This window comes from Saccostrea cucullata, unplaced genomic scaffold, assembly GCF_032062105.1.
Source record: "Saccostrea cucullata isolate Sc308-1 unplaced genomic scaffold, CSIRO_AGI_Scuc_v1 ctg9528, whole genome shotgun sequence".
Lineage (NCBI taxonomy): Eukaryota > Metazoa > Mollusca > Bivalvia > Ostreida > Ostreidae > Saccostrea > Saccostrea cuccullata.
The window spans coordinates 1-25,757 of record NW_026925291.1 but is presented as its reverse complement, the minus strand read 5'-3'; the positions used below and the strand labels follow the sequence as shown (position 1 = coordinate 25,757).

Here is a 25,757-nt window from a genome sequence, read left to right as displayed (position 1 = left end):
TTATCAAAAATGACGTTAGACCGAGTTTAAATGTTTTTATATCTGAATAATGTAAAATATACTAGACTTAAAATAACTGTATGACAGTTAATACCTTCCATGGGGTTTGTTGAGATTGTAATACAACTGTAACCCTAACTCCATTTTTATTAATTGTTTCGATATCCAATAAAAAATATTTACTCAAAAAACCTATCGAATCGTGTTGAGATTCAATCTTCTATCAATCCCCTTTTTAGGGAGTTAAGGAGATTCTTCACACCATTTAAATGAGCGTCAATATAGTAATAAAGATGGAAAATTTAAATTTGTCAAATAGCAATTGTTTGTCTTACTTATCACGGAATGGTTCAGATAACAGGAAGCCATATAGATTTCAACCAATTTCCAAGTTGTGGAGATTAAAACCAATTTCCAAGTTGTGGAGAGTCCACGTGCTGCTTTCAGAAATTCACCTGAATTGGAAATTTGATAAATAAATGCTAATTAATATGTTCTTCCTGTTAGAACAAACATTTGTTTAATTGGTCAAAATCCATTTATTTGAAAAAGATTCATTTTAAATACTTAATACTTTACTAGAGAGATACTAATTTTGCAATGGAAAACGGTACAAAGGTTTTCAATCAAATTTATCCAATACATCTTAAAGAAACAAGGTATAATGTTGATATGCCGACAGTTTGAGAAAAAAAATTTCCCCTTTTCGTACAATTCAAATCGTTCGAAATAAGGGTCACAGAGCCAAAAATCACATCTAACTTGTATGAATTTCAGAAAGTTTTATGTTTGTTAAATAAAAAAACAAAACCCTTCAGGTTTTTTTTAAAAAAGGGAAAAAAAATGTAGAAATGAAAAGTACCCCTGGACTAACGCTATTTAGAGAAGTATGACTGGATATTTCTATCATACATAATACATGTATGTACTTTTAATTACATGTACTTTTAAATGATCATCAAGTATGTTGCACTTAAATTACACAGGGAAAGCTGTTGTATATAGTGATAGTTTTTTTTTTATGTTCTTCGTTTCACTCATCCAAACATAAATTTAAATATTTCTAATCTAAGTATTATAGAGGATAAACAACAGAATACAGATATAAAGTTGGTTGAGCGCCTATCAACCAGTTTATTGCCATTAACATGATTAATGACAAATAAAACGCAATTTAAGTAGTGATGCACGGAGTATACCCCAACCAGAAATCTCTGTCGAGACGAAACTCTACTGGTTTGAACTTATAGCAAAGGAAGAGAAAAGTACTTAAAATCATTCTCTGTAAGCATCAAAATGGGCTGGAAATTGAAAATCATGGATTTTGCTGAAACTTGGGAAAAAATTTCATTATACAGTAAAACATGGTTATAGCGAAATCCTGGGGACCCGTTTATTTAATTCGCTATATCCGTAATTCGAAATTATGTTTATCCGTATAACGAATTCGTATAACCATATATAGCGAATTCGCAATATGCATGTTTTCCTTCAAGTGTTACCATCAAATATGTTAGGGAAGCAAATATTGCAAAACATACCTTCGATAACTAAGGATTTATTATGAATTGAATTTTATATACAAATGCTGAGAGAAAATAAAGTTAGTTCAATTATTCAAATTTTGAAATCTTTGAAAGTTCGTTATAAAAGATGTAAAATTCATTATATTTAACCTCAACGGGACTCAAAATCAGTTCGCTATATCCGTAAATTCGTTATATCAGAGTTCGTTATAACCGTAAAATTTTACAAAAATTTGTTAAGAATTTTGCCGGGGACCCAAAAACACTTCGTTATATTCGTGAATTCGCTTTATCCGTGTTCTACTAAAATGTTTTACTGTAAGCCCTATTTACAAAAATATTATTAAAAGTGATCAATTGATCTTGTTTCCATGGCAACCAGGTTACCTGTTTTTACACATAGGTGGTAAATACCAAAAATGATATTTCTTACCATTAATATACATTTAATTAAATAAAGGTGATTATTATGATCATTTTTTCCTTTGAAATAATTTGTAATTTTATTTTTTACAAAAAACTTGGTTTTTTTTTTGGACCCTTTTATATCCAAATAACATAAAAAATTCCCTTTAAAAGGGGGGGTTGAACATAACAATGTACACAAAAAACGAAGGCACTGGTGGAATTTCTGATGCTCTGAATTTCACCTTATACATTTATGAAGAACATATGAAAAAACTGGAGTGGTAATATTTACTTTAAGAAAAAAAATTTGATTTAAAGTTTGTAAAAATCTCTAAATTTGTACACATTTTTGTAAGAGTTATATCCCTTTTGGAAATCTTTTCTTAAATCGATGAAAATAAAAGTAAAAGTACACAGCAGAAAGCAACTTTGAGGAGTAAATACTGTTGTTTTGGATATTTTCGGGGGTTTTAATCCAACTTGTGAAGTATTTAACATTACCCATAGTTAATTGATTTTTCAGGCTTTACTTTTGAGAGATATACATGTTTGTATATAGATGTTATAGATAAAAATGGATTGCATCCTATAAAATTCCTGCCTATGTACAACAAGTGCTGCATCATTGAAAAAAGTGTTTTAAAAAAAAGTATGTATCGTCAGTTAAATACACTTCAGCACTAAGGGTGGGATAATAAGATTGTGATGAAGAAATATACTTGACAATAAGAAGCACTAGGTAAGTACCAATGAAATATTTACTAGACATTAAAGTTGCACATATTTTGTATGAGTTTATTAATAATAGGGCATGACTATTTATTATAAAAATAACTTTAAAGTACCCAAAGCATAAATAATGACATGATTCTAAATTTCTAATTATATCTTTTAAAGTATAGGCATATTATAAATCATTAAAATCAGATGTTGATATAAAATTATATAAACCATCTGTCAGGCCATCCTTTAAAAATTTTTGTTTGAAATTACTGCCTGATGGGATTCAGACACAGGAGGGAGGGAGGGAAATTATTTTTTTTTACTATATCTCAGTGTTTTGAATACATGTAATAGGCAAATAAATTGATTAATTCTTCCTACTTAGGTCAATACAAATTTTTTTGTATGGTGCATGTGATACATGTAATGGGTATTTCAATGAGGCGGGAGGCAATTCCAAACAAACTATAATTTTATTTTGGCCTTAAGGGTCGAAAAGTAACCCGACAAAAGTGGGTGAGTTGGCAGCTATGTATAGGACTGTTGAAATTGTATGATTTTCAAGCAATTTATGGAATAAATGCAAAAATTGGCATGTATATTCCTACGCCAGATACATGAAGGTCTTGTTTCGAGTACTATATTATTTGAAGAAAGTGGTGAGCAGTCAGAGATTTCCTCATAGGTAGATGATCGCCGAGCTAAAGCTCGACGCCATAAAAACCTGCATCTAAAATACAGGTTGAAGAGTTCTACATAAAATGATATCTATAAGCCAAAAAAATTAATCAATAGTTTCTCAGGCACCACCGCATCAGTTCAAAAAACAGCCGCAATGATCAATTTTATAGACATATTTAAAAGGGAAACAACTCAATTCTCTATTTTTCAAAGTTGAAAAAGAAAATCGAGTAATTCCCCTTTTCAGAAATGCTAAGATATGTTTTTATTAGAAAAACAATATATTTCTTATATATTTACAGTATTTTATGAATAATCTTTTAAATAAATTTTTGGAATAACATTACTTAAAGTTGAATACATATTATAACTAATTTAAGAGAACAAAAAATAAAGAATTAGTAGATATTATCATTTTATTGAACAAATGGCTTAGAAAAGGTAAAACCTGTTTCAAAAAAAAAAAAAAAGCCTGCCTGTCGCATTGAATTTTGAATTTTTTGGCCTGAGAAACTATTAATTAATTTTTTTTGGCCTAAAAGTGTACAATTAAGACAAAGTAAGTCAACTTTGTGTAAATTTTTCTCTCAAAATATTATAAAACAATCTAAACATCAATACTGACATTCAAAAGATGCAGCTTATCACGTGAAATTGTCTAGAGACCAGACCTTAAAATCCACACATTACTATGTAGATTAAACACAAGAGAACACAGAGACGAGTGACCTCTGAAATCAAGTGGTTGGTAGTTATTTTAACAATAATCTCACACTCCTCCAAAAATTGCAAACATTTACCTGGACAACCCTAATTCTACCGAGGCCATCAGGCTGTTTAGCAGGTTCTCCGGTAGAGAGGAAAACTTGTCAGGGTGGATCTCAGCCAGGAAGGTCACCAGTTTAAAATACTGAGCACACAGAGTCGGGAACTGAAAGAAACACAACAGTTTGAAAGACAGATATGTCAAAGTTTTAAATTCATATCTTTTAAAGCTGGAACTAAAAAACCACAATTTTTCAATAATAAGCAGTGAAATACTGTATAGGGGATTAATTTCATGGGTTGTAATTTTCACGTTTTTCTCTCATCTGACAAGATCGCGGTTTCTTGAATTCGTGGAATTGGTACATAATAAAAGTTACCTCCCTTGTCTATATCGGTTTATCCATACCATAGCTACATGTAAACGATATTAATAATCAGTGTTATGACTTTATTTCACGAACAACGGGGTACGTTTAAATAAAATAATTAGATTTGATATATTAAAAAAATTTATGATTAATTAAAACAAGTGCAGTTATCAAAAGTCCTTGACTCTAAACATCAAATGTCTTTCCTATATGCTATTACCATGAGTGCAATATCCTTCCACATCTTCAGTAAGTTCTATAGTTATTTGAATGATTTTTTAAAACCAAAATGTCGATGCAGTAAGAAATACACATGGTAACATTAGTTACGCACGGATAATCAGAACCCATGACCCAAGTGTTTTGATTGATGAAACATGTAGCGTTAGCTATTAAAACAGCTTGTTTAACAAATACGGGTTATTATCTGCTGATTTGAATTTAAGTAAAGCGTGATAATTAAATTAATTGAATGACGAGTACTACTCGTAATTACTGGCCGAAATGACCATGTACTGCACATATATGTATGTAGCCCTATCGTTGTCTATTCTCAAATTTCCGAATAAAAGCTGGAGATTATTGAAAATTTATTCACAGTTTCTTGAATTCACGGAATTATTAACACCGTGAATATAGCGAATATTAACACCGTGAGTTATTTTCCCCCTATACAGTAGTATTGAGATTATTTTCTTTTTTTACAAATGAAAATATCAGATTTCTGTTTCAATTCGAAACTTCAATATTTCAGTACAAATATTTTTGGAAACATTTTTCAATATTGTTAAAGCTTGGGACATACTGCTAGCAAGTCTTCATTCATCAATGGAATGATTGTGTTCAGTCCAAACAACACCACATCTGCTGCCGAGACTTGTTCTCCATTCTGAGGGAACACTTCCTCTGCTACAGAAGAAAAATAAAAAATGTACATGTACATTAGAAGTTGGAGTTACAGTTCTTATTCATTTGTTTGATATCCCTAATTCTTAATCAGTATTATGTTTAATATTACCCTCAAATTAAATATGAACATTTGTAGAATTGATCAACTCATGATACGTGACTAACTCAGAAATTTCAATGACTTCATTTTCAATCTGTGTCTTAATCCCAGCTCTTGTTAAGGCCTAAAAAACCAGAAGTCTCTGTCGAGACTGTAGCTCTACTGGTTTATACTTAAAACAAAGGAAGAGAAAAGTAGCAGTTGGGACTTGAGACTTTAAATCAGCAATAAATAGAAAAATGATCCTTGCCACTCATCAAAATAATAACGGATGCACAGAATTATGTATCTTAGTATAGTCTACTTGTGTGCCAAGTTATACTGAAATCGAACTAAAACTGTAGGAGGAGTAGCATTTTGAAACAATTTCACAAAAATTTCTATTCTTAGTACCGGTAACCATGGCAACACCGTTCATTGAAATCAAAAACTGATGCACAGAATTGTTTATCTTAGTGTAGTCTACTTGTGTGCCAAGTTATATTGAAATCGAATTAAAACTGTAGGAGGAGTAGCATTTTGAAACAATATCACAGAAATTTCTATTTTTAGTAACCTTGGCAACACCGTTCATCACAATCAAAAACCGATGCAAAAAATAATGTATCTTAGTGTAGTCTACTTGTGTGCCAAGTTATATTGAAATCGAATTAAAACTGTAGGAGGAGTAGCATTTTGAAACAATTTCACAAAAATTTCTATTTTTAGCAACCACGGCAACACCGTTCATCGAAATTAAAAACCGATGCACAGAATTATGTATCTTAGTGTAGTCTACTTGTGTGCCAAGTTTATATTGAAATTTTTTTTTTTAAATTGTAGGAGGAGTAGCATTATGAAACAATTTCACAAAAATTTCTATTCTTAGTACCGGTAACCATGGCAACACCGTTCATTGAAATCAAAAACTGATGCACAGAATTGTTTATCTTAGTGTAGTCTACTTGTGTGCCAAGTTATATTGAAATCGAATTAAAACTGTAGGAGGAGTAGCATTTTGAAACAATATCACAGAAATTTCTATTTTTAGTAACCTTGGCAACACCGTTCATCACAATCAAAAACCGATGCACAAAATAATGTATCTTAGTGTAGTCTACTTGTGTGCCAAGTTATACTGAAATCGAACCAAAACTGTAGGAGGAGTAGCATTTTGAAACAATTTCACAAAAATTTCTATTTTTAGCAACCACGGCAACACCGTTCATCGAAATTAAAAACCGATGCACAGAATTATGTATCTTAGTGTAGTCTACTTGTGTGCCAAGTTATATTGAAATGCCAAAATTGTAGGAGGAGCTTAGCATTTTGAAACAATTTCACAAAAATTTCTATTTTTAGTAACCTCGGCAACACCGTTTATCGAATTCAAATCCGATGCACAGAATTATGTACCTTAGTGTAGTTACTACAACCAAGTTATATTGAAATCAGACTAAAACTGTACGAAAATAGCATTAAATAGAAATCTTATGATGAAGATTGTATACTTTCAGTTGGTTGCTCTGTATTTTTGGCCTCAAAATGGTGGTTTTGGTTACCATAAGCAGCTGGGATTTGAAATAAAAAATAATGATCCACAAAAATGTCTCTTTACTTAGTGTTTCTACTTGTGTGCAAAAAATCAGCAAAACTGTAGGTGTACCATTTTGAAACTTTTTTCAGAATTCTATTTTTCTTACAGAGAATGACCACGGCAGCTGGGATTTGAAACTAAATAGAATAATGATCGATAAAGTCTCTATGTATCTTAGTGTATTCTACTTGTGTGCCAAGTTATATTGAAATCAGACCAAAACTGTAGGAGGAGTAGCATTTTGAAACAATTTTACAGATATTTCTATTTTTTTAGTAACCACGGCAACACCGTTCATCAAAATTAAAAACCGATACACAGAATTATGTATCTTAGTGTAGTCTACTTGTGTGCCAAGTTATATTGAAATAAGACCAAAACTGTAGGAGGAGTAGCATTTTGAAAATATTTTACAGAAATTTCTATTTTTAGTAACCACGTCAACACCGTTCATCAAAATCAAAAACCGATATACAGAATTATGTATCTTAGTGTATTCTACTTGTGTGCCAAGTTATACTGAAATCAGACCAAAACTGTAGGAGGAGTAGCATTTTGAAAGAATTTCACAGAAATTTCTATTTTTAGTAACCACGGCAACACCGTTCATCGAAATCAAAAACCAATACACAGAATTATGTATCTTAGTGTATTCTACTTGTGTGTCAAGTAATACTGAAATCAGACCAAAACTGTAGGAGGAGTAGCATTTTGAAAGTATTTCACGCAAATGTCTATTTTTAGTAACCACGGCAACATCGTTCATCAAAATCAAAAACTGATTATAGAATTATGTATCTTAGTGTAGTACACTTGTGTACAAAGTTATATTGAAATCAGACCAAAACTGTAGGAGGAGTAGCGTTTTGAAAGAATTTCACAGAAATTTCTATTTTTAGTAACCACGGCAACACCGTTCATCGAAATCAAAAACCGATACACAGAATTATGTATCTTAGTGTAGTCTACTTGTGTGCCAAGTTATATTGAAATTAGACCAAAACTGTAGGAGGAGTAGCATTTTGAAAAATTGTTTACAGACAGACGGACAGACGGACAGACAGACAGACAGACGGACAGACGGACGGACGCCGGACGCATTACTATCGCATAAGCTCTTCTGGTCTCTGACCAGTAGAGCTAAAAAGTATATCCAAATACTATCTCCAAAATACAATGTAACATCATAATTATACACCGTTTTATAAAAGCGTACGTGTTCGAAATTGGTTGATTTATGCTCGTCGATGGATGACCACTTTAGGCCTGAACAACAGCTGATATGCTATGACCTAACAACTACCCTTCAATGTACTTGCGCGTATTAAAATAATACTAACGTACAATTAATAGAAATTGAGTTACAATTAATATAGTTATTTTATATAGTACATGTAATATATATTTTACAATGTAATATATTTGCCATGAAATCGTTTGAAATCCTGCTGTTTATAATAATGTAATTCTTAAATTTCAACGTCAATCATTATTAGCTGTACTGGTCAGAGACCAGAAGAGCTTATGCAATAGTAATGCGTCCCGCGTCCGTCCGACTGTAAACATTTTTCAAAATGCTACTCCTCCTACAGTTTTGCTCTGGTTTCAATATAACTTGGCACACAAGTAGACTACACCAAGTTACAAAATTATTAGATAGAATGTTCTATCGTTAAAATGATATTGTCCTACGGACCCGGTTTAACGATAGAATTCGTTCCGTGTATTCGTAATGTAGCAGGAAGAACACGGGCGATAACTCGCATAGTGCATTTACTAGGAACAATCTAGAGAGTTCCGAATGTAGTAATTTGAATCGAGAGGAAAACGTTGAGAAAATTAATTGGATTTTCGTATTTATATGGATTATTTTATGGGATAAAAGGCATAAGCAATCTCAAGAAGGTTTGTTTTGATTATTTTGGTAGTTATTCCCAGTGCAAATCATTTTATATTCTTCAAAATCGTTTCGGAGCGGATCCGCTCCGATTTGCTACATTGCAAGTATATGGGACGTATTCTAACTGTGGTGAGGGCCTGTACCGAGACACAGTTAGATTATTCTAACTACAAAATTCCGTGTATCTGTTTTTGATTTGGGTGAACGGTGTTGCCATGGTTATTAAAAACAGAAATTTTTGTGAAATTGTTTGCTACTCCTCCTACAGTTTTTGTCTGATTTCAATATAACTTGGCACACTAGTAGACTACACTTAGTTACACGATTCTGTCTATGGGTTTTTGATTTCGGTGAACAGTATTGCTGTGGTTACTAAAAATAGAAATTTCTGTCAAATTGTTTGAAAATGCTACTGGTTTGGTTTGGTTTCAATATAACTTGGCACAAAAGTAGATTACAATGAAATTCATAATTCTGTGTATTGGTTTTTGATTTCGGTGAACGGTGTTGCCGTGGTCACTAAAATTAGAAATTTCTGTAAAATTGTTGCAAAATGCTACCCCTCCTACAGTTTTTGTTTGATTTTAATGTAACATGGCACACAAGTAGACTACATTAAGTTACATAATTCTCTCTATTGGTTTTTGATTTCGGTTAACGGTGTTGCCGTGGTTACTTAAATAGAAATTTCTGTGAAATTGTTTCAAAAATGCTACTCCTCCTACAGTTTTTGTCTAATTTCAATTAACTTGGCACACAAGTAGACTACACTACGTTACACATTCCATATATCGGTTTTTAATTTCGGTGAACGGTGTTGGCCTGGTTACTAAACATAGAACTATCTGTGAAATACTTTCAAAATACTACTCCTCCTACAGTTTTGTTCTGATTTCAATATAATTTTGCGCAGAAGTAGACTACAGTAAGATACACAATTCTATTTATCATATTTTGATTTCGATGAACATTATTGCCTTTCTTACTAAAGATAGAAATTTCTGCAAAATACTATCCAAATGCTAACCCAAATACAGTTTTAATCTGAATATAATATAATGTGGCATGCAAGCAGACTACACTTAGAACATAAGAGACATAATTTAGGATCATTATTCAATTTATTGCTGTTGTAAAGTTTCAATTCCCATCTGCTTCTTTTCTCTTCCTTTGCTATAGGTAAAAAACAGTAGAGCTTCAGTCTCGACAGAGACTTCTAGTTTAAGTTGTAAAATCAATAAATTCTTGAAATCAAAGAAATTCCCTTAAACAGTTGGCACATACATGTACCATATTCATCTGATCTCTTATTAGTACATGTACTATTTAGATTTAAAACCATCTCGGTGGACTTCATTGTCTATGAGCATTTTCTCTTCTCTCATACCAATAAAACCTATCTGGGTTTTTAATCATCATCAGAGTGTACCATTCTGTCATTATTCCCATCAGTGAAATCAGTTAATTAAGTTTTGTAATGCATGACTCTAACAGTAATATTTCCTAATTAGCCACACAGAGTCGCTTGTTTGTGCATGTGAATGTCCTTGGTACTTATGAAAAAAGCCTCCATCGGCAACAAAAAAATTTAAACGTTCTACAGATCACATTTTTATTCAGGATAAGTGAATGAATGGCGACTAACTGAATAATTGTAAATTAAGAAGGAAAGAAACAAGCATTCAATTCAAAATGTACTTTTTCTCTCTCACACAACATGTGAAGAATGATCTCTTCACCCCGTGTGAGATTAGTAATACCTGTATTTATCTATATATAGAAAAATACTTCTATTTATGGTATAAATCGTCCATTAATAATCTTTGTTCATCTTCGTTACGTAATACTTTGCGGTAATTGTATTTTTGATGACCAGGGAACCATATTAATTTAATATAGGACATGAAAAAAGAATTGACGTATGCTTTTAATTATTTATTCCTCATTTATATATTTAAGTAGGTCAAGCAATTTTGTATTTTGCTGAACTTACAAAACGGAACAAACTTATTAAGAGTATTTGTGTCCCCAACATAAAGAAAATAGAGGAGGTTGCTCAGTTTGGGAGTAGACCCCCCCTTTTTACCCGGATTTGCAATATTATTTAATGTTTGCACTGAAGCAAACAAAAATGTCGATATGGATACGACAAAAGTTCTTCATTTTTTCATTCGTTTGCTCAATACACAGGCACTTGTTTTGAAAATAAATTTTTAACGTAAAGTATAATTATAATAAAACAAGGTATCTAACTCCGAATTATACTCAGTAAACCTCCCCTTAAAAACGCACTCATTTACACTTTCAGATAAAATGCAGTGGCAAACTTTCCTTTACCATTGTCTTCTACAATAATTTATCTACATAACCATGTCTTGGTTTTCATTTAGCTCCGTAAACAGCGTCAAAACTCTGACCGCCGAGTGGAAAGTCGAACTCAACCACGAAACGGTATGTTCTAATCTCGGACAAAGAGCAAAATTTAAAAAATGAGCGAGTTAAAAATTCATTTCCAGATTTAAAATATTGCACCAGAGCTGTGGAAATTTTTTCCTGAAAGCCATCATTCAGACAGACATGTACACAAACTTTGCCTGTCCGAATGAAATTAAGCCTGTCCGAATGTTAACAATTAAATATTTATTAAAAAATGAAATAAAACACAAACTGCATGTTTTAGAAGTGTATTCAATTGTAACAGTTTTCAATAATTAAGCATTTTCATACTCTAATTCTAGCTCTCTCACAACCTCTCTCATCATTCTGTCATTTTCATCCAAATCTTGCTCACACTCGGACTCTGTGTCACTTTCTTGATCAGTACCCACTCTCTCATCTTCTGCACCCACTCTCTCGTCTTCGATTCTTTCATCACTTTCTCTCTGACTCTCTCCCTCTTCTTCACTTTCACTCTCAATCAGAATCTCTGTTTCATTCGGAATGGACTTCTTTGTAGGGTTTCTTCTGTAGTGAAACCTTCTCCTTTGTCTAGTTGGTGAAATCTAAAATACAAATTGTAAAGCTTAAATTAAAATAATTTGATTAATATAACAATAGTAATAGATCTCTAATTATGACATAAATAAACTAGTTAGATTAATCCATTTTATTTTTTTTACAACTATTGTTAACTAACCATCCATCTGTCAATGGCTGGATTTGGATCAAACTCTTCAATAGATGGTGATTGAAGTCGAATGATCATCAAATCATTCAGATGACGCCCACTGACAGATTGCCGCCTGTCTGTTTTGATCAGCTTCATCTGATTGAACCCTGTTTCGTTGAGGACGCTGGTTGGAGGAAGACTATGAACCAAATCCAGCAGGTTGAGAATGTTAACAACTCCACTGTCCCCAAACACAGCATGGATGTCCTCCCATGTAGATGAACGAAAGTTCTTAAACCTAAAATATTTATACCCCACGCAACTAGTTGCGGGAGGTATAATGTTTTTGACCCGTCAGTCAGTCAGTCCGTCCTCCGTCCGTCAGTCAGTCAGTCAGTCAGTCAGTCCTCTTTTTTTGTCAGCGCAACTCCTCATAAACCGCTGCACAGAATTTCGTCCAACTTTGCAGGTATTTAGGACACAATGTGTAGATGTGCACATTCCCAGGAAATTCCGATTCCATTATTTTTTCCGGGAATTTCCGCACTTTTTAACTTAGGCATTTGGCCATACCTTGAATATAGAGATGAACAGTTTGTCAGCGCAACTTCTCATAAACCGCTGCACAGAATTTTGTCAAACTTTGCAGATATTTAGGACACAATGTGTAGATGTGCATATTACAAGGAGATTCCGATTCCATTATTCTTTCCGGGAAGTTCCGCACTATTTAACTTAGGCATTTGGCCATACCTTGAATATAGAGATGAACAGTTTGTCAGCGCAACTTCCCATAAACCGCTGCACAGAATTTCGTCAAACTTTGCAGGTATCTAGGACACAATATTTAGATGTGCATGTTACCAGGAAATTCTGATTCCATTACTTTTTTCCGGGACATTCGGCACTTTTTAACTTAGGCATTTGACCATCCCTTTTATATAGAGATGAACAGTTTGTTAGCGCAATTCAGTTACTCTTCATAAACCGCTGCACAGAATTTCGTCAAACTTTGCAGATATTTAGGACACAATATGTAGATGTGCATATTCCCGATTCCATTATTTTTTCCGTGACTTTCCGCACTAAATACTTAGGTTTTTGGCCATACCTTGAATATAGAGATGTACAGTTTGTCAGCACAACTCCTCATAAACTGCTGCACAGAATATCGTCAAACTTTGCAGATATTTAGGACACAATATGTAGATGTGCATATTGCCAGGAAATTCCGATTCCTTTACTTTTTCGGGGACTTTCCGCACTAAAAACTTAAGTTTTTGGCCATACCTTTTATATAGAGATGAACAGTGTGCAGATATTTAGGACACAATATGTAGATGTGCATATTACCAGGAAATTCCGATTCCTTTATTTTTCCGGGAATTTCCACACTTTCCAACTTAGAATTTTTGGCCATATTTTGAATATACAGATGAACAGTTTGTCAGCACCACTCCTCTTAAACTGTTGTACATAGTTTCGTCAGCCTATGCAGATATTTAGGACATATTCTATTACTTTATCCCAAAGAGTTTTGCCTGTTATTCAAGAAAATTTCTCTCCCCCCCCCCCCCCAACCACTTCAAATTAATGTTTGGATTTGTATAATGCCAAGAAATTTTGATTCCATTATTTATCTAGAAACTTCATTCTACATTGAAATGTCCTCATATGCAAGACATTTTGATAAGATTTTTTTGCAATTATTGCCCTTTTTGATCTATACTATGTATTTAAAGTGCACTAGCTGTGCCTTTCATTATGTGTTTCACAGTCAAGTTTTGGGGGAGCGTGGGGTATGTGAGCTAGCTCACCTTTTCTTTCATTACATATGAATTTTATAATTATCTATACACATGGTATAATAGACTGTCATAAATTTTCTTGCAGTTTATCCCAGAGTAGAATTTAAATGTAAAACCTAATACCTCCTGTAGATGAGACATTTCAGCATCTACCATTCTTCTAACAGCTTATCTCCATCTACTCCAGCATTTTTCAAGGTTTTCTTGAATCTTTCAGCCAGACTTTTTACATCCTGTACTCCATAAGCTGTTGGAAGAAAGTATTAAAACTTATTTTTAAATCAAAGAGTACTCTTTTTTCCCTTTAAATAAAAATTAGAAAATAAAATTCAATGCTCCAGTAGTTCCATTTGACATTAATATTTCAATTTAAAGTTTAAATATTTTAATAAGTTCCAAGCTATACTAATTATTTCTAACGTGTATCTGATAAGCATTAGTAATTTTCATCAAATATCAACAAACAAAAATCAACAAAGTGAAATGTCTACCTTTTATAATTCAGACCACAGAAAAAGTTAATAAAATACAACCTGTAAAACTTGCTTTGATACCAGTACATAACTTCATCATTTTCACTTGGCCAGTTCTTAAGATTCCCAATAGTTGTTGCATCGAGGATTTCATCATGAAGATCTCTAATATCGTTCATCAATTTTCTGAAGTACGAGCTGTTTAACATTGTTGATTGTTGTCTCTACATTGAGGCCATTTCCCTTTAGTTGATACCCTGCATACTCCTTTTCCTCCACAATTTTCTTCAACTTGTCACTGTTGCTCCAAGTACATTAAATATATAATATCATTAATGTAATAAAGGTGATTTATAATAACTTTTCTTGTTTATGTTTACATCTGATCTTGTACAAATTAATTATGGTATATTGAATAGAAAATGTGCAACTTACTTGGCATCATACTGTTCGAGAAAATCTTCTGTTGCAGCAATTGCTATCTTTGCATCCCCAATCGTCAAGTCCCGTCTTTGGAGAGTCAGAGACAATATCACCAATGGACTGATAATTTCCTGCACATTGTTTTGAAAGAATGATTACTTATATTATAGATAGGGACACTTTAGATAACATGATTTTTTTTATTTGACCATGATTTGATTTGAACATGATTTGAATCAATGAATTTAGACTTATGGGTTTAAGACTGTAAGGTTTATATTGTAAATTACCTGCATGAGAACAGCAAAAGTGATGATTGAAGAAGACAGAAGTAATCTTGCCAGTCCAGATGCCTTTGCAATTGAATGGGAGGTGTCCTGTAGGTGGCTAACAAAGGCTGGGTAAGACCTAAAAAATGTTTCAAGAGCACGCTGCATGTGTGGGAGCCACCTGCTTCCATTCACACGGTGAGGTAGAGTACCCTTAACACCTAATACCTGAAAATAAAATGGAAATATTAATGTGTAAACATTAAAATTCTTTCATAGGACTTCTTAAATATTTGGCTCAGATAATCTAATAATATGTTATATATCTAACCTTCATGCATTCTCTTAGATTCTCCCTCTGTTTAGCGCTGTTTTTGTAGAAATAGTAAAGCCCTATGAGGAGCGTAGAAAGCTGAGTGTATTGACGATTTCCTTTAAGGCCATCTCTAAAGGCAAGCTCAAGCCTGTGGGCCAAACAGTGCACTCCCAAAATTTCAACATAATCTTTTTTGAGAAGTGAAACGAGGCCGTTGTGACGTCCAAACATGTTAGAGGCTCCATCACATCCAAATCCTACTAACTTGCTCATATGTTCCGTTAACTGGTTTTCTTCAATTTTCTCTTTAACAAATGTCAACAAATCCTGTGCACAAGTTGACCTTGGCTCACCAATGCATAGGAATTTCAATTCTATTTTCCCATGAAAATCTAACAAACATAGTCTCTTGTTCAATCGTTCCACTATCTGTTGATCCATCCATTGTAATGGAAAAAAAGTTTGAGTTTTTTACAATCTCCACAACTTCACATTTCACTGTTTCTGAAATCGACTCCAAAAAGGCAGTGGCCGCACTACGATTATTGTACGTAGTTCCGTGTTCTAGCCCTTTTCTGACATGGAGAGAGTTGATCCAAGTAAAGTCTGATATTGGTAAATTCATTTTTATTAGAGCATGTATATTTCTAAACTTCATTTCTAAAGATTTTCTGACGGATTGGTTCATTGACACAATAGCTCTGTGTGCCTCAGATTGTTTGTTTTCACGCACATCCTCATTTGCATAATAGCGTTCGACTGCTTTACGATGATAGTGGGAATTTTCATGATCAATTATTCCTGAGAATCGGAAATTTGTTGACCCAGTTACAAAGTTTTGTAAATTCCTACAATCGCCTACCCCAAACTTGATGCAGATGTCGCATGTCATTTTTTCTCCGTCAGATTTCAACCAATGATCACTTCCATCTTTCCAGTCTTTTCGGGTTTTTTCATAGTTATTCTTATTCACCGTCACCTCACTTTTTCTTTTAAGGGCTTGCCCTGGTTTTGCGCCAGATGTAAACTTGATCGGCCATGACGCCATGATTTGGCGTGTTCCAGTTTGCCTGGTTTCCTAATAGACAGAGAACCAAGCAGCTTCACTCGTAGATCCTGGCGTGCCTTCCACCTCTAATTAATATTGCATTGTTTACGAAAACTTTCACGCGATTGCATTTAATTTATGCGTTTTTGTTTTTTTTTTTTGTTCGACGGGACAATTAACATCAGTCATGCGGTCCGACATTTAATCAATTTATGTCGGTCATGACCAAATTAAGCCGGTCTTGCCGGTGTAAAGACGAATAATGACCCCCATCGAATAATGACCGGGGGTCATTTTTCAACGACAAAAAATTACCCCCCACCCGTAAAAAAAAAATCATTATTTGTAGAAAAAGAGTCCTAGGGGTCATTATTTTATATGTTAGTCCTATAAAAAAATTGACCCATATTGTAAAATGACCCCCTTTAAAGTGATACAAAATTTATAACAGGTGAAAGGGGAAAATATTCTGTATATTATAATTGTTCTTCATTCGAGTAATTCATGCATGTGTTCTTAGTTCTTCTTAGCACGTAGGGGTGATAAAGCTCCTCATTTCTCTCTGCTGAAATATTGACAAATCAGTTTTAAGCAATTAACAATCAATCAACTAATCTTTATTTCTCTGGTAAAGGAGCAAACCTAGAAAATCAAAGATGGTACATGTAAATGGATCAAACGCACGATGGAGAGAGAGAGATAGAGAGAGAGAGAGGCACACCTTTTCCATAATTTTAAATGTATGAATAAACTTTATTAAAAGATAAAGTTCTTAATATTTTTTTCACAATATACACTGTTTGATATCTTTTTTACAGCGAAACTAATTTTTACATTTTCTGTAACCAGAAAAATACAAAAAGTCGTATGAAATAATTAAAAGATTCACGTAGTCTTTCAATGCTAAAATTGTGTTTGAAAAGAGATTCTTTAATTGTCAGGTAAATAAAATTTCTTTTTAATATTCTTCCTTATTATGTTTGCTTAAAGAATGATATTCCACTTGTTTTTAGAAATCAAACCATGCAACAATCAGGTTTAATACTCTTTAATAGGAAAAATTTATTTTTTTTCTTCATTTCAACTTTAAGCTTGTATAAGTTTGGCAAATCCTATTTGACAATGAAAGAGGAGGAAATTTTTATACCCCCCCCAAAAAAAAAGAACATTACGTTAAATCAAAACAAAAAAAAAATAATGAAAAGCAAAAATGTAAATATAACTCTATACCTTTCAATAATATTGAAAGAGGCTCTAGATAAAATATTGAAATGAAGTTAAGCCTTTAAACAAGTACTATCATATCATGATTTACTTCGCCATGATTAAAGCATACTTTAAATGTTGGTGGGGGTATACTTGAAAGTACTGTGGCAAAGTAACAGTTGAAAATTAGCAGAATAGTAGAATATTTTAAGCTTTTTTTTAGTCCCACCTTATAGAAAAATAAAGGTAGGATAGTTTGTTTGTTTTTTTTGTTGCTATTGTTGATAATCGACTTCCTCCTAAATAAGTAAGGGGGTGGGGAGAGTATAACACCTAAAATATGTTCTGTAAAGCTATGGGCTAGTGTAAAATACACATTCTAATGCAAAAACTATACATAACCTTTTGATTTAGCACACAGTATTCACTGCATTTCTTAATTCTTGTTTTACTCCACCCTTTTATTTAGTTCTGAGTATATTTTTCAGAGAATTTAATATGAAAATCGGAACAAACATTTTCATTTTTGTATAACGTCTTCGTTATACTGTATCATAATATGAAAAGTTAATTGAAGACCATTTCTTTTTATGTCCCCGTAATCGAAGATTCGGGGGTATATAGTTTTCGTCTGTATGTCTAGCTGTCTATCTGGCGGTCTGTTTGTCCGCAAAAACTTTAACCTTGACCATAACTTTTCATTTATTGGAGCTATGACTTTTATATTTAATATGTGTATTCCTTGTGACAAGACCTTACTTTGGGTACTACCAAATTTGACCTTTTGACCTTTACCTTGGAGTTTGCCCCATTTTACACATAAATGCCAAATTTTTACTCTGATCATAATTTTTAAACGGTAGATACTAGTACTCTCATACTTCACATATGTTTTTTTTGGCATGACCTTTCATTGGATACTAAAAACTTTTACCTTTTGACCTTTACATTGGAGATTTCCTTACTTATGAAAAAAACCTTGGTCATAACTTTTGAACGGTAAGGGCTAGGGTTTTCATACTTCGCATATGTAATCCTTGTTACATTAAACCTTTCTTAGGAAACCATCAACTTTTACCTTTGAGTTTGACCTACCTTTCAAAAACTTATCCTTAGTCATTACTTTTAAACAAGTGGTGCTAGGGCTTTCCTATTTAGCATTTGCATTTCTTGTGAGAAGACCCTACTTTGGGTACCAATATATTTAAATTGCATTTAAGAAAAGTTTAATCTTCGCTATGTTGCCATACAGGGGCATAGCTGTTTCAAAAACACATCTTTTTATATACAAGAGCAGTTGCGGATAAGAGATGGATACCCCAAAGTGTAACAGACGGACGGACGGACATCCCGATCACTATATACCCTCCCGCTTTTCAAGCGGAGGATATAATAATATAATACTGCTGGATTTTTTTCTGTCAGTACGATGATTTCCAACATCGAAAAACAATGTTTACCTAGCCCTTTAGGCTCGATAAATCTTTTCCTCCTTTAGATAATGAATCATCGCATTGACCTTAAAATATAGCTATAATTGTATAATGTTAAGAGATCAACATAACATCAATTCATTCCCAATTAGCTCAGGTGAGCATTTTGGCCAATATGCTTCTTTATCTAATTTTTTTTGCCCCCTAAAAATTTCAGCTTAAATCCATAGGGAGTCATTTTTCTACGGGGGTCATTTTTCTTCACGTGGGTTCTGCAAATTTTTAGGATGGTGACACTTTTTCTACGGGCAAAAGGGTCATTTTTCGACGTCGAATAATGACCGGGGGTCATTTTTCGCTGTCGAAAAATGACCCCCGGTCATTATTCGATGCGGGTCATTATTCGTCTTTACACCGGCATGACCGGCAGTTTTCCACAGCTCTGTTGCACTGAATAAATAAAATTTGAATACGTCTCATTTTTCATAAAACTCTACTGTTACATTTTTCCATATAATTTTAGATACAGATTTTTAACCAATCAAAATCTTCGTGCGGGATTAGCACATGCATGTACCGTTTCGTGGTTGCGTTTGACTTTCCACTCGGCGCCACTCTGTGACAGGAAAGCCCTGGAGTGTAATGTCATCCGAGGACAGAAGGTGACACAACACTTAAGGGGTTTCCTGTCACCAAGGAGGCAAATATTCTGGTATCGACACCCAAGAATGGCATGTGGTACTGAGTATATAGTATATGACATTAAAATCAAAAGATAACGATCTGGTATAGTCACCCGAGAATTCGAAGACATATGAGAATTTTAAGATTAAAAAGGTAACTACTAAATTCTTATGCTTGAACAGATTTTAATAGTTACAAATTGAGACAAAATTATGATCTTTTAAAATTTTGATTTATACAGATTTTCTTATCAATTAGATTATCTTAATCGCGGTGCTAAGCATCGTCTCAAGCCACGGTCCAGAGTCCGCATATAGCTCTCTCCTACCAGAATGGGAGAGCATCGTACATTTTCTTATGTATCTTAATCACGATGCTAAGCATCGTCTCAAGCCACGGTCCAGAGTGTACATATAGCTCTCTTCTACCAGCAAGGGAGAGCATCGTACATGTTGTCCTTGGTTTGCGATGATTGGACTCACCGAGCTAAGACATACAAAGAAACGTTGCTTCTGTGTCATTTTGAATCGCCCTCTACTGGTTCCGTTCGCATTTGCATAGCAACTGTATGTCGAACTCGAGCTAAAATGCGTAACCTTAAAACCCTTGAACATGATCGAAATGGTGATACAACTGCTTCCGTCCAGTGACATATTGTCCGATAGAACTGTTTCCGATGATTCAGCATTTTTCAGGTTTTAAAGTGAAACTTATTACAGTTGTGACATAATAGGAAAACTTATTTTAAAATGTGACTATTAAAGGTTAATAGCGACTCTATATAATGAATTTAGACAGTTCGTCTTGTGAATGTCCTTAAGTAAAGATTTTAGATGATTTAATGCAAATCGGTGTGACCGACCGATTTAGGGCCCTGAACTTGATAAGGTCCATTGCTCGAAGTCCCGGTATGTGACCGACCGATTTAGGGCCCTGAACTTGATAAGGTCCATTGCTCGAAGTCCCGGTAAGAGGTTGCTTAGGAAGCCAAAGGTTTAGCTGTAATACTGACGGTTATACACTTTTGCAATGTAAGCTTTTGCAAAGATTTTAGATGATTTAATGCAAACCGGTGTGACCGACCGATTTAGGGCCCTGAACTTGTCAAGGTCCATTGCTCGATGTCACGGTAAGAGGTTGCTTAGGAAGCCAAAGGGTTTACTTGTAATTCTGATGGTTATACACTTTTGCAATGTGAGCTTTTGCAATACATGTATTTAAAATACACCACTCTTTATGGCTTGAGGAAGAGGCCTATATTTATTTTGAGGCCAAAGGCCAAGGTGGTAAATTAATAAATTCCATGTGTATTTATGAGTACAATTTTCATTGCTATGTGATATTTGAGCTTGTGCAATCAAATTTTATTCACAACATAACCCCCTGCGACCCAATCTGGTCTTCTATAAGTCCCCTTTCCCTTCGACCCCAATATGTATATTGTAACAGAATTTGTAGAATGTTTGACATGAACTGTGTGGAAGATGAGATCCACTCACTGATTGAATGTCCATTATATAAAAATGATAGAGATGACTTTTTAAAGATTATTGCTAAAAGTAATAAAAATTTCTCTACTTAACAAATAAAGAAAAAAAATTTGGATTATGTCTAACGAAAATGACGTTGCATATCAAGCTGGGTATTTTTTTAATCAATGTCTTTAAAGTAAGAAATAGCGAATTATGCAATGTTAAAACAAGAAGCAAATAAATGCGAAAGAGTAATAATGTTTATACTCTAGTAAAAAAGCCTTATATGTACAGTATGTCATGGTATGTCGATTAAATATGTTGTAGTCCCCAACTGCTGTATCATCATTAATCTTTTGTTAGTTGCTACTATCAATTTTGAATTTCTTCTTGAATGTTTTTCTCTTCACTTGTATGCCCTGATTGGCCCCAAATTGGTATTAATAAATCATATCTTGCTAACACTTTTGATTTATTTTGGTTTGTTTATTGTTTAACGTCCCTCTCGAGAATTTTTCACTTACATGGTTACTCTATCAGTTGCCAGTGGAGAGCTGCAAATTTTGTCCTATACTCAACACTCAGGACCACTGAGCATTGAGGGATCTTTTTCGTGTCAGCACCTACTGCGACATGGGACCTCGGTTTATACGGTCTCATGCAAAGGATCGGTATCCGTGTCCCACAGTGGGATTCGACCCTCGACGTCGGGATCAACTCCTTACCTTGCGAATCTAGAGCAGATAGTCTAACCACTGCATCACACGGGGGACTGGCCTCTATTTTAATGAGCGGAATGAACACCATTTCTCCAGATGTTAGAACTGGAGAAGGTTGATGAAGATCAGTCACATAGATGCAGAGTAGTCCGTATATTCTCATTCATCCTTTTATAAGTTAAACCACGAATTTAATCAGAATGTTTAAAGAGGAAACTAGATAGTTTTTACCTATCCATTCTTGGTTGACATTTTTAGCCCTAACGATATATTTACAAATTTTATTTTAAAAACCATTTTAATCAGGCTAGATTTATTTAATAGTATCTTTCATTACCCTTTCTATTTATTCAGAGGGACATTCTTATCAATCGATTAACAGAAACATCCCCTGAAGTAAGTACTTTGATCTCCGGGTCTTGTAAAAATGCCTAATTTACAACAGTCAAACCTAAAAGTGAGACTTTCATTCGAAATCTAAATCAAAGCCCATAATTAATAAGACCACGTCATGATTTTCTCTATAATGGATTAAATAGCTGATGTTTGAAGAATATTTAACATATTAAAGTCTTTCTTTTTATTTGATATCCTACTGCAGTTGATCATTTACGAGATAGTAGGTGATTATTATTTATTATTCCTAGAGTAGATGAGTATTGATTATTTTCGGGCTCTCGTTGTACTATAAAGCCTTTTTGTAACCGGTATATTCTCAGTCCGAGATTTATCATTGTTTGATTTACATGTATCGGAGACTATCCTTTCCCTCATTATGGAATACCAAATGAGGAAACTTCTGTAACTACAGGTAAGAAAAAAAAATCAAAGATTATTTTGTTCAACTGGCATACATATAGATGTGCTATCATACATTTGTAATTATTTAAAGATAGTTACAATTATACCTTTATTTAGGAATTCAATTTATATTGTATATGCAAAGGTTGGAAAAAATGATAAGTCAAAGATCGTGTGTCTGATCTCTGTTTTGTGCTTTTGCAAAGTAAACAATTAAATTCAATTTAAATTAAATCTTAATGTTCAACCTTCCAAATACTGAAATCTTAATGTTCAACCTACCAAATACTGAATTCAGTATTTTATCTCATTACACAGGAAAATCTTTCCTATTAAAGTTATAAGCGTGAAAATATTTTTTTTCCAGCATAAAATTTGAATAAAAATTTTATCAATTTTATGCTTATATTTTTTAAAAATAATTTTCAATTAAAAGTTTCTTTAAATCAATTTATCCGAAAGCGGAATGAAGTTGACTTCAGCGAACTAATTTGTATTACTGGCTAAAAGAAAAGATTTATTATTATATTAGACACATCAACGAAAAATTTCAAAGAAGTCAATGATCTTTTTGAAATAGATACTGAAAGGGTCTAAAGAAGACCTCTGCGTGCTTTGAATATACCAAAGCTAATTATTTTTTACGACCACCGAACAAGCAACTGAAAATCTGGAAAGTCATTAATTTTCACAGCATAGATACCGAATGATATTAGCCCTCAAGTCTTCAGATGCAAATATACATCTCATATAAGGGGGGGGGGGGGAAGAGAGAGAATTAATTAGAATTCATATTGAATATTTTCCTGTAAAGAAAAAATGAAAATATTAGTTTATTTGTAAATTAATTTAGGAATATATATGTAATCTAAAAAAATTTTCGTGTATCTTGCAAAAATGGGGAATTATGCAATTAAATTTGCGAAATACGACGGTTGATCCAAAAGTTCGTGGAAATTTTTTATATTTTATTTATATATAAGTGAAATTGGTTGAAAATTACAAATGAGAATATAGACACTTGTTGAATATTTAAAATAAAAAAAAATATTTTAAATATTTAAGATAGTATCTCTATGGCAGTTGCCATAGAAACGGATGTTTGGAAATGCGGGGGAGACATCGACGCGTTTATTATCATTTTAATTCTTAATACGTGAAATAAGTATAAAACCGCCCTTTGTGTTCTAGAAAACAAAAATTATGTCGTTATTACGATCGCTTGATCTTTTATAAACCTTTGTGTGTGAATTTTACTGATCTTAACAGATATATGTATTTTGTTTATTACTTGATAATTTATTGTTCATCTTAAGCTTGTTGGACGACGTCAAATTTCGGTGAAGTCATAAGTTTTGTGAAAATCCCGGGATCACTCTATGTTAAACGTGAGTATCATTGACATAGGCTGGAGAGAAATGCATTTAGTTACTGGTTTTCCAGTGGCGTAAGAAATTGAAGAAAAATATAACTTCAATGAACGTTGATTAAAGGTGTGGCTGCCTTTTGGGGGCTCTGTTTTAAGTGTTTATCCCCCTAGACAAATTAAAAGCGTTAATAGACGTTGTCGGCTGTTCTTGACATTGCTACTGAAATCGGACCAACATATGGAAAGATGGGGGTATTCTGAAATATGAGTTAAAAATGAAGATATGTTGGTGCGAGAGGATACCCAGGCTTTTCTTGAGAAAAAAATGGAGAAAAGGGCACCATTTTGTAGAACTACGTGTTTGAATTGGACATTAGGGTGAGATGCTTCTATTTAACGTGACGTGACATACCTAACTTGACGTTACTTCGAAGTCTCCCCCGAGTTTCACAACTATCCATTTTCAGAAAGCTCTTGTGACCTTATTGGTAATTGGAACGTGGTGAAATTTTCCAGTATTGTTGCATTATGACTCTATTTTATAAATATGGCTATTGTTTGCTTTTATCAAATCACGATAAAATTTTAGAAAGAAATTCCACGAACTTTTGGATCAACCTCGTAAAATAAACGTTTTACAAAAAAAAGAATCTTAAGTTTTTAAATAAGGATTTTTAATAAGAATTGGCTGAAAGCGACAGGTCTTAACAAAACAACACAAATGCCTCAACCTAATTTTTTTGAAATTTGAATTATTTTTGTTTATTGTTTAACGTCTCTCTCTCTCTCGAAAATTTTCACTCATACGGAGATGCCACCATTTGCCGGTTCTAAAGATGGATGCTATATGCGTTTCATATATGGTTGTACTTAGCTGAAGAGCCAAATTTCTTAAATTCAGCTATCATATGCATAGGGTGTCACGGCGAATCTGCCCGGTTTGTTATTCCACTTAAGTTCCTAATCTCCCACCTCTGGAATATACGGAGGTTCGTACTTTACACCCTATTTACAGAGCTGTATTGTTGTCCCCCGCTTGAAAAGTGGGGGATATTAATTTGGGTCTGTCCGTCATTCTGTCTGTCTGTAACGCTTTCGTTTCCACACGATATCTCGAGAACCCTTTGAGTTTTCACAATGAAATTTTGCATTGCAACTCCCTATGGACTAAAGAAGAACCCTATTGATTTTGAGGTCCAAAGGTCAAGGTCATAAATTCGCAAATTTCGTGGATCTTGCAAAATTGGGGAATTATGCAATTAAATTTGCGAAATACGATGGTTGATCCAAAAGTTCGTGGAAATTTTTTATATTTTATTTATATATAAGTGAAATTGGTTGAAAATTACAAATGAGAATATAGACACTTGTTGAATATTTAAAATAAAAAAAAATATTTTAAATATTTAAGATAGTATCTCTATGGCAGTTGCCATAGAAACGGATGTTTGGAAATGCGGGGGAGACATCGACGCGTTTATTATCATTTTAATTCTTAATACGTGAAATAAGTATAAAACCGCCCTTTGTGTTCTAGAAAACAAAAATTATGTCGTTATTACGATCGCTTGATCTTTTATAAACCTTTGTGTGTGAATTTTACTGATCTTAACAGATATATGTATTTTGTTTATTACTTGATAATTTATTGTTCATCTTAAGCTTGTT

The 25,757-nt window shown here is 33.4% G+C and overlaps 1 pseudogene; it reads right to left on the bottom strand.

The window, feature by feature from the left end:
• Positions 1-11,628: 11,628 nt before the first annotated feature.
• LOC134268532 (zinc finger protein 862-like) lies at positions 11,629-15,822 on the bottom strand (annotated as a pseudogene).
• Positions 15,823-25,757: the final 9,935 nt, after the last annotated feature.